Below are 13,748 nucleotides of genomic sequence, written 5' to 3'. Positions count from 1 at the left end.
TGGGCCCGTGAGCCATGGCCGCTGAGCCTGTGCGTCCGGAGCCTGTGCTCCGCAACGAGAGAGGCCACAACAGTGAGAGGCCCGCGTACCACAAAAAAAAAAAAAAAAAAAAAAAAAAAAAAGATAACTCCTCAGAAAAAATAAGGTCACTAGTGGATCCTCTAACAGCATGGTCTCCTAATTTTTCACAGATAGCTCAGATTGTAACAGTACAAAGTTCTTCCTACCCTGATTGTGTGTCGCTAGAGCTGTCTTGTCTCCTATGAAAGAGGCTTTCTACCTGATTCCACTGGGGGCAGGGAGCCTCTTTATGCCTCAATGCTGATTTGTGTTTGCAGTGATATCTAGAGTGACAAATTGGCTCTTCTCTCACTAGAGCAGAGAAAAAAAACAAGTTTAATCACAGGGGTGGCCCCAAAATGGAAGACTGTCCAATCATACTTTGACCCCAAAACACTGAAGGCTATAATGGCTATGAAGATACTACTCAGCCGCAAACAGTCAGGAAAAGAAGTTGAGACGCTAACTTCATTAATGATAATTTAATGAAAAGTTTTGAGTTTTCTAAGAAACCCTGATTTGGCTAGCATTTCCTCTTATGTCTCTGAAACTGATATGGATAAGAGCAAATATTATAAACTTCTTCATGTTTGCTATAAACCTTTCTTTCTATAGTTTTCTAAATTTAAAAGCTACCACAAATTCAGTAGAGAAGAAGCAGGAATACAAAAACAAAAAACAAAAAAAACAGAACTCCCCCACTTAACCAAACCAAAACCAAGTACAAGGGACATTTTTTAAGTTTATCAAGGTATGAATGTAGGCACTTCATTTTTTTGCCATGTGTGGAAAAATTAACTTGGAGAATTATCAGGATCTGGCCATGAGATAGATAAGGTACATGTTGCTAAATTAAACAAGGAGGCCATCAAACTGAGGGGCCTCCAATGCCATGGCAGCCTATGTAAACAAACTAAAATCTAAGGCTGGAAATGCCTCCAGGTTGTAAAATCAAAGCCTCAGGACAACCAATCACAAAAAGTCAACCAGGCTTTAAACTACAGCCAGTCAATACTCTCCTTACTTTGCTTTTCCTTTTTCTGTATAGAAGTCTCTCCCTGAGTTCCTGGCCCCCTGGGACACCCCTAACAACTTCTGGTTTGGCACTGCCCAATTTGTATTGATTTTTGTTAAAAAAAAAAAAAAGCTTAAAATTTTTAATATGCCTCAGTTTGTCTTTTACCAATATAAAAGAGGAAAATAGTGAGAATAAGATGCTCCTAGGGGGAGAAAAAATGTCTGGACTTGGGGCCGGGAAACCAGTGTAGAGGTAACCCCAGACTGGGCTTGTGAAGCCCTGTGCATTTAACTATTTTCTTGGACAGGCCTGGGGTATGAAATCCTGGCTCAGGTTTATTTAGACACAGACAGTGGTCTCCTGGCCTTCTGGAGGTCTCTACTGTCTATTGAGCTTTGGTCTACCATTTCTGAATCCCACAATAGGACAGAAACAATAGCCAGATTGACTGTTTTAGTTCCAGAAAAGAAGAAGAAGAAAAAAAAAAAGATATTGAGCAGGGTTCTTGACTACAGGGAGAGCTGCATTGTTTCCTGGAATCCAAGACAGAGGCTCTTAGCTAGAGCTCAGTTGGGCTTTGTAACCATGGTTTTCCAAGGCCCAACTATATAAAAATAGAATATTTATTTAAAAAACAAAACCTGACAAATAAGCCACTGCTGTTTCTACTTGCAGTGCGAAGTGCCATGAGAGTCCCAAAGCACAAACCCATATAATCTGGTAAATGTGCCCTCTACATAACAAGGTCCCTGGGCACCAGCTGTCTGCTTGCTTCTAGCCCCAGGGTGACTCTCGAGGGTGCTCAGGGAATGGCACCCAGAAACCTTGAGAGATGATCCCCAGAGAGCCTTTCTTGGGTGTCAAAAGCTCCTCCCCCAGTTGGAGAGAATATCTAGTATCTGAGGAGCCCCCTGTAACTTTCCTTTTATCTGCAGCCCTAGACTGGCCCTAAAGCAGGTAGAAGGACCACATTCAGGTGCCTTTGTTTCATGACCTTGATTTGTGAATACTTGTGACCAATGGGCCACATTTCTGATCTCTACCTCCATTTTTCTGTAGAGCCACAGATTTGCAGGAAGAAAAGTAAGTGAGATTTGGGAAAAGACTTCAATCATTTACAGAGGTAGCCACATACAGAATAAAATACAGGTATGGGTTTTATTGTTGTTAAAGGGTCAAATTATATTAAGCTGGAAAGGGTCCAGGTGTATATGAATTTTTGTTCTTCTTTAGCCTTAATTTACCACTTTCAAAGATCCTCTGCTAATCCTAAGGAATAATGACTTCCAGAATTAAAGACTATCTTGACTAATATGGTAATAAAGAATGTGGCTCTGCTACTTAGCAGCTATGTTTCCTTGTCTATATTCTTGTCTTCACACAAATCATAATCCACAGAGACACTGTTTATAAAGCCTCATAGTATACATTTACAGTTACTTACCATGGTACACACATCAAGGCCAAACAACTTTCCCTGTTAAGAAATGGTCCCTGACATCTAACAAAATTTTTTTTTTCAACCTCATACCATTTCTTTTCATATCATGCTCGGAGGAGTTGAAGCGTAACTGTGCAGCAATCCCTTATAAATACCTTTTTGTAGATTCCCTTTATTTAAAATGTTATATTTCTGAAAAATAGATTAATCTTAAAAGCACTAAAGAAGTTTGCCTTTGAAATTTACCCAATAGTAAGTCATTTTTCAATGTCTAATTTGCTTTACTTCCAGCAAAATGCACTTTTTAGGCAACTCCATGTATTCTATTAATAAATTTATTTTTATAGCTAACCTGTTACATAATTATATGTTGTTTAGTAATAGGGTAAAGGCTACTAGAAAAGTTACACTACCAGTATATTTTCCAATTAGATGTTCATAGTGTTAGCTTTCTTCTAGAGTTATAACTCCAATGTTAAAATTCAGCCCAGTTCTTTAGTTGTTTGTTGCTGTCACAGGCATAGACAGAGGGAAAGAAGACAGAGGTTAAAAAACATTGAAAACTCCTCTTCTTTGAAGAAGAGCTCACTGTGGTGCCCCAGCACTCTGCTTTCTAACAGGCAATTTGTTTGATGGACCAGTTACCTGCAACGATTCCATCAGCAGACATTGTGCCCTACATTGCAGCGGTCATAGGGTTATAAAGAGTTGAAATACATGGTCCCTACTCTCAAAGACTATATAATCTAGCCATGATGGGGACAGTTCTATGATGCAGTTTTGTGTAATGGGAGGAACAATGGACACAGGATCAGAAGACATGAGTTCAAGTCTTGATTTTCATCCTTTGACACCTGTGTGTCCATGGGCAATTTCCTAAACGGAGCTGATCCTCAGTCTCTGCTTCTGAAGAGAAACAATAATCCTTGCCCTCCCTGTTCCATTGGATGGTGATGAAATTAAATAATGTATGTGAACATGTTTTGTAATCACAAATGCACTATGGTGCTTTCAACACAAAAGAGCTAGTATACAGCTGTATGTTACCTCCATGTGCAAGGACACATGTTTGGGGCTGGGGGGAGGGAGGGAGCAGGGTGAGAGAGAGAGAATAGAAAAGGATTTTACAGAGGTTTTGGGCTTTGTGTAGCTTTGAAAAATGAGTAGTGTCTAGGGAAGAGGACTGTAGCACAGAAGTTGAGAGGCGTAGTACTATCAGAGTTGAAAGACTGAAAAGAGAACGCAGTGTGTAAACCATAGTGACCAGAGCTCTACCTTAAACCCTAGAAGCTTGGGAATTAGTAGGTAGCTACAGAGCCTGGAGCTCTGCACAACATTACACCACTGAACTTGAATGGATTCAATAATTGTTTGAATTCTAATATAAGTCGACACTTAACAGTTTAAAATGTTTCTATCAACAATTCTATGATGTTATCACAACTGCATCCATATAAAGCTGAGGAAACTGGTCCTAGAGATGTAAATTCCTTGCCCAAGGTAACTTAGCCCATGATAGAACTAAAATATGAGTTTATACCACTTGACTCTAAAAGCCATGTACTTTTTCCTTAGTGAGAAAAGAACATTATTTCACTGTGTATTCCCAAAAGAAATGAGCATGGGTATGAATATAAATAAGCAGAGACCTGAAATAGATGAACCAAAAGAATCTGCCCAGCCTGCTATTGACAGAAATCAACCATCTAGGTTCCTTACATATTTTTTTACTTTCTTAGATGCCATATATGATTTAATGAAGAAAGAGAATCACACTTTGGTGAGTGAGTTTACTTTCCAGGGTTTCTCCAGCTTCCATGAGCACCAGCTCACCCTCTCTTTATTATGTTCTTTGCACTTGTACATGTTAACCTTGGCAGGCAGTATCATCATTATGACCATCATTAGCCTTGATCATCACCTCCACACCCCCATGTACTTCTTCCTCGGCATGCTGTCAGCTTCAGAGACCATGTACACATTCATCATTATACCCAAGATGCTCTGTAACCTCACAGGCCTGAGTTAGCACATTTCTTTGGCAGGTTGTCCCACTCAGATGTTCTTCATCATTTCGGCCATCAACAACTGCTTCCTGCTCACAGCAATGGGGCATGACTGCTATGTGGCCATTTACAACCCCTTGAGGTACTCTGTCATCGTGAACAAGAGGGCGTGTATCCAGCTGGTGTGGGAGGCCTGCAGCATTGGGCTGATTGTAGCCATGACACAGGTTACACCTGTATTCAGGTTACCTTTCTGTGCTACAAAGGTGGCCCACTTCATCTGTGACATCTGACCTGTGATGAAGCTCTCCTGCACTGACACGACTGTCAATGAGATCCTGACTTTAATCATCAGTATCCTGGTGATCCTGGTTCCCATGGGATTGGTTTTCATTTCCTACATCCTCATCATCTCCACCATCCTTAAAATTGCCTCTGCTAAGGGCCAGAAGAAGGCCTTTGCCACATGTGCTTCCCACCTCACTGTGGTCATGGTCCACTATGGCTGTGCCTCCATTGCCTACCTCAAGTCCAAGTCATATCAATTATGGTGTAAGTTCATATGTGATTTTTGTTCCTGTGGGCCTGTTATTCACCTTCTATATCCTCATTATCTCTTCTATCCTTAAGATACCTTCAACCAAGGGCTGGAAGAAGACCTTTGCCACATGTGCCTCCCACCTCACTGTGGTCATGGTCCACTATGGCTGTGCCTCCATTGCCTACCTCAAGCCCAAGTCAGAGAACACCAAGGATCAGGATCAGCTGATCTTAGTGACCTACACCATCATCACCCCCCCTACTGAACCCTGTGGTGTACGCTCTGAGGAACAAAGAGGTCAAGGGTGCTCTGCTCCGGGCCACTGGCAAGAAGCTTTCCTGAGAAGATGGGCCTGTTTCACAGAAGGTCTTAGAAGATTCTACAGAGGAGAAAATGTAAAGCAGTGCCCACAGCACCTACAGTGAAAATTCTGCAGCCTACTAAGCAGTGGTTGGGTAGAAGAGAAAAAAGGACTACAAACCCAGCCCCTGGAGAAAGGGAGAAGATTCTCCAAAGCACAAGCAAGCCTGCATCTGACAAGAGAGCATAGATGGTATGGAGCAATAAATACAGGAGAAAGAACTTGATTTGGGGAAGTAGATGGGTTTTCTGCCCATCTGGGACAGAATAAGATCAAGATAGTAGAACGAATTAATGAGGGGAGGCTGCTCCAAGGCAGGACTAAACTTTTAATTATATCCTATAACACTCTTTTTGGACATGGGATTCCCTTTTATCCATTTAAAGTTACAAAGGTTTAACACCCAATTGAAGTCATTCTTTTACGGACAATTCAAGTTCCTTGCATCTTAGACACCATAAATAAATGGCTATCGGGGCTTCCCTGGTGGCGCAGTGATTAAGAATCCACCTGCCAATGCAGGGGACATGAGTTCGAGTCCTGGTCTGGGAAGATCCCACATGCTGCGGAGCAGCTAAGCCCGTGAGACACAACTACTGAAGCCCGCATGCCTAGAACCCATGCTCCGCAACAAGAGAAGCCACCGCAATGAGAAGCCCGCGCACCTCAACGAAGAGTAGCCCCTGCTCGCTGCAACCAGAGAAAAGCCTGCATGCAGCAACGAAGACCCAGTGCAGCCAAAAATAAAGTAAATAAATAAATTTCTTAAAAATAAATAAATAAATAAATGGCTATCAGAGATAATAAGCATCTACACAATTCATCAGTCCTTGAAGTCTGGATCTTTTTCACGTTAAGTCTGCATTGTCCCATATGGCCAACCTGGAACTTAAGTTTTCAGAACCATGTAATAGAAACATTTTTGGAAAGTGATTAAAATTCCTTGGCAATTTAATTAAAGAAAGAGGTAGCACCAAGTAATCATATTGGCATTTATATTATGAGAATGTACAAAGGTTGTTGGTGATAATATATGTGAATGGTTCACCCAGTTAAAAAAAATTAGTATTGCCTTTGGAGATGCTTGGAGAATGAAAAGAAGTGTCTAGTGGATGGGAATACAAGAGAGAATCTATAACAAGGATTAGTCAGGTGAGAGGATTGGGAAGATTTGGATGGGTAAGGAAATAGCCATATGGTAACTTAGTGACTCAACAAAGGAAAAGACTCAAACCATCAACACTATCATTTCAGACCCCCTAGGACCTGAATTAATATGCCATCTTTCACTAGTTACCTCCACTTCCAGCACCCCTCCCCCAGCCTGTCATCCAGTCAGTCCCACACAGAACACCTGGTGACTTGTGGCTTTCCATTTCCCATTTCATATTCTCATGCTTTTCTACAGCTTATTGCTACTTAATGGAAATCCCTTACTGCCACCCTCACTGCCCACTCAACCAGGGTGTTCTCCTTTTAAAACACCAGACTAAAACATCTCTCTTTTATGAGCTTTCTAATGAAGAAGAAATCACCCCTTCACTCTCTTACCTCTACACTCATACATGCATTATATCACTATAGTGAGCATTTCCCATGATGTCTTTATGGATCAAAGTCTGAAACGGGCAGTGAGTGATGCTGTAACCAGATGAAGACTTCGCTAAGTGGACAGTTTAATGTCTTACTTGTACCAAGTGACCTGTTTTTCACAGGCTGCATTCTCCTTCATGTTAATTTCAAAAGTTAGGGTTATGTCCAAATATTGTAATTTCATAAATAGCCCATTATGGTTCAGTCTTACATAAATTTGAGTATTTTTTAAAATTTGTGGTGGAATCCAAGAGAACCCCAAAATAAATGTACCCCAGGTTTGTCAATGGTCACTTTTACTCAGCAAATAAAAAGACTTTTTAAATTTTAGACTGTAGCCTCAAAAATGTTGCCCTGGTATGTCCAAATATTGTAATTTCATAAATAGCCCATTATGGTTCAGTCTTACATAAATTTGAGTATTTTTTAAAATTTGTGGTGGAATCCAAGAGAACCCCAAAATAAATGTACCCCAGGTTTGTCAATGGTCACTTTTACTCAGTAAATAAAAAGACTTTTTAAATTTTAGACTGTAGCCTCAAAAATGTTGCCCTGGGGCTTCCCTGGAGGCGCAGTGGTTGAGAATCCACCTGCCGATGCAGGGGACACGGGTTAGTGCCCCGGTCCGGGAAGATCCCACATGCCGCGGAGCGGCTGGGCCCATGAGCCATGGCCACTGAGCCTGCGCTCCGCAATGGGAGAGGCCACAACAGTGAGAGGCCCGCATACCGAAAAAAAAAAAAAATGTTGCCCTGTTCATTCAACTTTATTAATATTAATCTATATTGGCAAAGTTAGCTACTGAAAATGTTAGGTAGCAGTTTTTGGAAGGCAGCAGAGTAAACTGGAAATAACATAAGCACTGGAAGAAAAAGACTGCATTTTGAGTCCTGGCTCTGCTTCTTATTCACCGCATATACTTGAATGATTAGTTAACTTCTCTAAGCCGCTGTTTCCTCACTTACAAAACGTCAGTTTCTCATGACAAACACATGAGACAAGAAGTGTGAAAATCCTTTGTAAATGACAAACCAGGGGCAGATATTCTTTATTTTTATTAGAGTAAGAAAAGCACTATAATCTCTGTAAACTTCTAATTATATCAACGAAACCCAGAGGGTTCAATCTCATCCATCTGAGAAGGGTACTGCCACAGAGATTTCTGATTCTGCGTTTTTGTCTGCCTGCTATCACTTTTATTTCTATTCCTGGTGCAAGGTCGAGTCTCTTTCTTTAGACACCCTGGAGAATGATGAGGGGAATTCTGCTTCTGGATGATTAATCCTCCAGACACATCCCAGTCATTTAGCCTGATACAGTGCTTCAGTGATCTCATGAGCACAGAAAGTGATTGTTTTACTTAGTTTCCCCAGACATATTGGTTCCACCCTTCACTTCTCAACTGGCCTCTTTTGTTCGGAAGAACACAAAATCATAAGACTTGAATTTAAGACACACCTTTATTCCTTCCCAACTGTATATTCCTAAGGAAGTAATGGGATCTTTCCTTATCTATGATATGGGGTTACCAATGCTGGCTCTGCCTTTCCCATAAGGCTATTGTAAGAATCAACTATAATAGAATTAACAGAGTAGAAATTGTTGTGATAACCACAGGAGGTGTTAAGAAATATAATGTATCATTATCCCTATTATTATTAGCTAACATGATCCCTGTATTCTTACCTCTCCAATTTTTCCTGGCTATTTCATATTATTTCACTAATTTTTGACTCCTACCTCCCTCCCACTTGTACTTAAGTTCTCATTGCTGTTGTATCCTTCCTTAAATCTGCAGGTCATGTATTTGTAGATCCTTATTAAAAAAAAACAAAACAAAACACTTCCAAACTTTGCATTACTATCTTTCATTAGCAACTTCAGCAGTTAATGCCTGTCCTGCTCTACATCAAACACTTTCCCTCCTTCTAGTTTAGTAGATTTCAAACTCTTTACCATGGTCCATGGCCCTCAGTAAGCAATGCATACTGTAACATAACCCAGTATGCATGTATACATTTTCTGTGTGTCTGTGTATATATACACATACACATACATATACAAACAAGCAAAACATTGACAAAACAGTACTTACCCTTACTATACGCAATGCATTTTGATGTTTTTCATTCTAGTCAATTCTGTTCTATTTCATTTTATTTGAGTAATATTAGTGAAGAGAGGCGCATCTAAGACATATTTTGACCAAATACACAATAACTGAGAGTTAAAATATTCAGCGGAAGTCAATGCCTCAGCCCAATATCATCAGATTGTGTCTCTGGGATACTGAAATAAAATTAAAATCTTATTTCAAAATGTAATTACATTGGAATTTTATTATTAAACATTCTGTAATCATATTTAAACATTTGACATTTCAGAGGAAGGACATTTAGTCTTCACTGTAGCTGCTAGATTGTTCTAGCAGTCACTAAAACACACATTTGGTATACCAGATAGATGCTCATTTTTCAAGTGAGAAACTGAGATTGGTAGAAAATCAAAATATCTTGAGAGTAATATCTCATTTTTCTCTAACACTTTCTTTTCTTCATTTTCTTTATTAGATACGGATTAAAAATAATTTATACTGGATACTGTCATACACGATTTGGGTGGCAAAACTGAAATTGTGCTGTAACTCATGTATAAAATTTGATAAGATTCATGGCTTAAATGGAATTAAGAAGCTAAAATCACAGTGCTGAAAAGTTGTTTTATTTAATATTATAAATACAAAACACTAGATGATTTTACAAAGATTAGAATTCTGATATCTAATTTCCATTATTCTGCTTTGTACAATTTAAATTTTATAAATATCTATTGGCTTTATAAGGATATAGTGTTCTTTCTAAAACTATCTAATAAGCAACAAACTATTTCAATATTTATATGAAATATTATTTTCCTATTTAACTATTTAAAACTCTGAAATTTGTCCAGAAAATTAACAACTTTCACAATATCATCAATTATTCTTGCATTTTACTCTTGTAATAATAAATGAAATGTATACTTCAATTGCTTGATAGAATATTTTCATGAAAAGCATATAAAGCTATTTCAGTCTAAGTCACAGATAAAATGATTAACTGAATTTGAAAATGCATATTTGAACATTTAAAAAAATCAAAATGACTTGCTTTATTCAGAGTACTGATGTTGTTAGACTGATTAGAGACAATAACCCATACTATTAAATGATCATTGTTCACCTACAAATTCAGAGATGCCAAAAAAATGGCATACAAGATTTTGAGCCATCAACTTTGCAGAGATTGAAAACCAAAGTAGCAACCCAACAGCAGATTTTGACCAAATACCAAAAGCAAAGCAGAACTTTGAGGTATTCCTGGTGTGACCCACTAAACTTAGGGAACACATGAGGAGATATGGATGCCATAAGCAGTGTTGCATGCATGAGTGACACGCCAAGCTGGCTGAAATGGTAGGTAAGTATCTGAGAAGGAGGCCCCCTATTTTTCATTTGTCTCCTTTTAATCTAAAATAGGAGTATGTGAATTGGCATTTTCCTGATCACAAAAGCAATACTAATTCTTTGAAAAAAGTTTCAGAAAATTATTAAGAAGAAAGTGGAACATTTGTTTTTTTGATGTTCACTATGGCCCAATAAGTACATACAACATTTCTCCTCTCCACACCCCCCAACCCCACCCCTGCACCAAACCCAAGAAGGGAAAGAAAAGATTTTAAAGTTAGGATTATATAGCCACTGCTTTAAAAAATGGAATATTTAGTGGACTAGAAAATATGAGTCATGTTGAGCAACAATGAGGCATGAAATAGAGACTCCCAACAAATGTAATCAGATTGATAAGGTATCTTAGAAGTATGTGGGAATAAAAACGAAAGTCCAATCACAGAACTTGGGAGCAACACAAAAGCTGCTTCATACCCAGCAACGGAGGAAAGTAAGAATAATGATAAATGCCAGGAGAAAGCAATAGGAGGTATTAGCCCAGAAGAAGGAGCCCTCCCCATCAGCTATTGCTCCCAGGTAGGCAGTAGCAGAACAGTGTTGGTGGTTTCCAGACAAGAGCAATGCTTGTCTGGAAAAGGCATGGAGAAAGAGGCATGGCAGTGACACAGAGTCTAGCCATAACAAAAACTAGGGGGAAAAAACCCCATAAATACAGGAGGAAACAACTAGATACTAGAAGTGTTGAGCTAAAAAGCTATAATAGGTTTTATAAAGTAATTTATTATAAGAAAATTAAACTCACTTTTCTTGCTCAATGGAAAGCTTATAGCTCCCTACCAAGAAACTGAAGGATTTTCCCCTGAGGAATTCAGCATGTCAAGAACAAAGACATAGATCTGGACAGCTCAATGTCCTATGTTGAAAAAGTAAGCTTACCCTAATAAAGCCAGCTTTATCACATTACCCAGCATTATCACCCTAGTAAGTAAAGCCCACCATCCAATATATCCCACCTCACCACAGACATGCACACAGAGTTTCTAAACAGCTTGTGAGTATGTCAATCATAGTTATAATGCACTGACAGGATCACCAAGCATTTGAGGAAAACGACTAACATGAAAAGAGACATCAGCCTAATAAACAGATAACAAAAGAATATGGAAGAATCAGATACAGTGCAGGGAGTAGATTAAAATCTTTCAAAAGATACTTATTTAACATTTCCAGAAGGATACAACAAAATCCTTTGTCAGAGAAATAAAAGCAGTGTTATATAAAAGGCACGTTCTCAGAAGCAGAAAGATATTTTACAAATTAAAAATACATTAACTGAAATAAAAAATTAAGTATGAGAGTGGCAAGAGAAATTTGATGAAATGTCTTGCATAGCAGAACAAAAAGACAAATAGGAGTGAAATAAGGGGACAATATATGAATACTGAAGATAAATCAATATAGTGACTCACATATTGAATTACTACATTGAACACCTGATACGAATATAATATTGTAAATCAACCATACCTTAATAAAAAATAATAAAAATAAAAATTAGGTCTTGAAAATAAAAAGTTTTGGTACATACGATCAAGAGCAAATGAGAAAAGCACAATCTAAATAAAACCACAAATAAAATAAGGACATTTACATAACTAGGGATACAAGTAAAATTGTTAAAACTGTAAGATAATTGCAGGAAAACCTTTAGATCAATAAATTTAAAAATGTAGATTAAATACACAATTTTAATAAAAATATAAATTAATAGTGGCCTGAGAATAATTAGAAAAATGAATAGACCAGTAATTAAGAAAAATTAAAATTTAATCAAAATACACTTTCTACCCCTATTCAAGAGAAAGACATGAGACCAGACATTTAAGAGAAAATATGCACATTCTTTCAGGTCTTATAAGAAGAGGGCAGAAGAGGGCAATCTCCCCAACTCAGATCATGAGAACACCACCTTCAAAAACCTTACATCAAACCAGAAATAGGCAGTCAAAATACAAAATTAAACACCAATGTCACCTACAGATAGGAGCAAATATTCTAAATAAAATTTTAACAAAAGGAATCCATAGTTTAAAAAAACCCCAGCATGTCCAAGTTGAGTTTAGACTAAGAATATTAAGAAGATTCAACATTAAAAGAATCTATCAGAATAATAAAAGTTAAAGGATAAAATTCATATGATTATCTCAAAAGATGAAAAACATAAAACCTTAGATATAAATCCAACATTCAGTTAATCATAAACATTCTTACCAAACTAAGAATAAAAAGAAATTTCCTTTACCTATGAGCATCTATCAGAAGTCTGCACCAAACAGCATATATCATGACAAAACATTTGAGCATTCCAACTAAAGCCAGGAAAAAGACAAAAATGTATACACATAGGTAAGTATAAAACACAATACAGATCTATTTTGTTTGCACTCTTCTTCTATCAGACTTAAAATACAACCATAAAGCAATCAAAACAAAATTATGTTGATGGACTTGTATAAAATTGTATAAAGCTATTACACATATATATAACAATAATAGCACAAGAGAGGTGAGGGAATGAAGCTATATTGGAGCAAAGTCCTTGTATGCTTTGCAAATTAAGTTGGTATTAATAAGAACAAGAATTTTTTTTTTTTTTTTTTTTTTTTTTTTTGTGGTACACGGGCCTCTCACTGCTGTGGCCTCTCCTGCTGTGGAGCACAGCCTCCGGACGCACAGGCCCAGCAGCCATGGCTCATGGGCCCAGCCGCTCCGCAGCATGTGGGATCTTCCCAGACCGGGGCACGAACCCGCGTCCCCCGCATCAGCAGGCGGACTCCCAACCACTGCGCCACCAGGGAAGCCCTAGAATTTTTTTTAAGTAAAAATTAACTGTAATCTTCCTCAGGGCAACCACGAAGAAAATAACTCAAAAAAATCTAGAGAAGAAAAATCAAGGGAATTAAAATGTTACAAAAGAAAATATCTACTTAACAAAAAGAAGGCAGTAATAGGTTGACAAAAGGAAAAAAAAATAAAGAATGACAGAAAGAAAATCAATAGTTTTCTGTGACTTCTCTGGTGGTCCAGCAGTTAAGACTCTGTGTTCCCAATGCAGGGGGCCCGGGTTCAATCCCTGGTCAGGGAAGTAAGATCCCACATACTGCAACTAAGCCTGAGCTCTACAACTACTGAGCCTGCGTGCCACAACTAGAAAAGCTGCACGCCACAACTAGAGAAGCCCACGCACCACAATGAGGAGCCCACGCACCGCAACAAAGAC

At 38.3% G+C, this 13,748-nt stretch overlaps 1 protein-coding gene and 1 pseudogene across 1 annotated transcript in view; one reads left to right on the top strand and one right to left on the bottom strand.

Moving 5' to 3' along the window:
- LOC102993475 (olfactory receptor 10J3-like) overlaps positions 1-13,748 on the bottom strand; it is a 324,817-nt gene that overhangs the window by 44,420 nt on the left and 266,649 nt on the right. The window lies entirely within an intron of this gene.
- LOC102992930 (olfactory receptor 10J1-like) lies at positions 4,276-5,408 on the top strand (annotated as a pseudogene).

This window comes from Physeter macrocephalus, chromosome 4 (genome assembly GCF_002837175.3).
Source record: "Physeter macrocephalus isolate SW-GA chromosome 4, ASM283717v5, whole genome shotgun sequence".
Classification (NCBI taxonomy): domain Eukaryota; kingdom Metazoa; phylum Chordata; class Mammalia; order Artiodactyla; family Physeteridae; genus Physeter; species Physeter macrocephalus.
This window is presented reverse-complemented; position numbering and strand designations above follow the sequence as displayed.